The following is an 866-nucleotide window of genomic DNA, read 5'->3' on the forward strand; positions in this document are numbered from 1 at the left end:
TGGCTGGGCCTGATCCCTTGGTTGTCCTGAATGAAATTTTTTTACACTTCTTGATAATTTTTCATTCTTAGGGTTTAAATGAGTTTTATTTTAGACAACCTACATGACAGATGTTTTTTTTTCTTTTTTTAAAACAATGCCTCCACTCCAAATCAGGGTCAAAATAAGTGAATAAAGCTCAAGATGACATCAGTCCAGTTGTTAGACATTGCCGATTCCTGGTGTTGTGCTGATGAAGAAGAAACAGCAGCCAGCTATGAAGACAGGTGATCCAAAACCATACTGTTTGATTTGTTACTGAAACAAGAGCAGCTCCTTAAAGAAAATCATATATGGGGTCACACCATCTTCACGGAAATCCAGGAGAGCCACCATACCATCTGGATTCATGTTCTCTCCTACAAAGAACTGGTAGTTTTTGAAGTTAGCAAGGATGTGTTTGATTTGTTCTGCAGCCCCTGTCATGAAAGGCTTTACTCTCTCTGGCTTGTGTTCCTCAAGTCTGGCTTTGATTGCTTTCATGTAGTCATTGATGTACTTCTTGTAGGATTCTTTTGTAAAGCTGGTTTCCTGAAGGTGGTGGTTTATTACTATATCAACACCAGTTATGACCGTGGCTTCTGTTCCATCTCCCTCAGGACCTTCAGCAGAGGCATTTCCACCAATTAGAGAGTCATCAATTTGACCCTCTGTCCTGGTGACCATCTTCCCCTCCACTTCCAGGCACAGGCCGTTCGCCACCTCCCGGATCTTGTAGATGTCCGAGAACATCTCGTCCTGGCTGATGCAGTCCCGGTAGATGATCATGGCGGCGGCGAGGGGCGGCGGCGCGGGTTTCTGCGCAGCGACCCAAGAGTGGGCGGGAG

The 866-nt window shown here is 45.2% G+C and overlaps 1 pseudogene across 1 annotated transcript; it reads right to left on the reverse strand.

Annotated features, from left to right (window-relative positions):
* Nucleotides 1–70: 70 nt before the first annotated feature.
* Nucleotides 71–860, reverse strand: LOC104616276 (annotated as a pseudogene). Its single transcript, XR_738100.1, has one exon. The product of XR_738100.1 is annotated as a translationally-controlled tumor protein homolog pseudogene (transcript).
* Between the last annotated feature and the right edge of the window lie 6 nt (nucleotides 861–866).

The sequence above is a fragment of the Phaethon lepturus genome, unplaced genomic scaffold, assembly GCF_000687285.1.
Source record: "Phaethon lepturus isolate BGI_N335 unplaced genomic scaffold, ASM68728v1 scaffold4441, whole genome shotgun sequence".
Classification (NCBI taxonomy): Eukaryota; Metazoa; Chordata; class Aves; order Phaethontiformes; family Phaethontidae; genus Phaethon; species Phaethon lepturus.